Genomic DNA, 285 nt, shown 5'->3' with positions numbered 1-285 from the left:
GATTCAGAGACTGAAAAGGACTGCAGATGCTGTTGGATTCTGACCTCCCTGCACTCGAACTGGATTTTCTGGAGCTACAGATACCCAATTGGCGCGCTCTTAACGGAATTGGAAAGTAGACATCCTGGGCTTTCCAGTAATGTATAATAGTCCATACTTTGCCCGGATTTGATAGCCCAAACCGGCGTTGCAAATCAGCCTCAGAATTCCCAGCGTTTAACGCTGGAACTGGCATAAAAATTGGAGTTAAACGCCCAAACTGGCATGAAAGCTGGCGTTTAACTC

Source organism: Arachis duranensis, chromosome 6, assembly GCF_000817695.3.
Source record: "Arachis duranensis cultivar V14167 chromosome 6, aradu.V14167.gnm2.J7QH, whole genome shotgun sequence".
NCBI lineage: Eukaryota > Viridiplantae > Streptophyta > Magnoliopsida > Fabales > Fabaceae > Arachis > Arachis duranensis.
Note: the sequence above shows the minus strand (reverse complement) of the source record.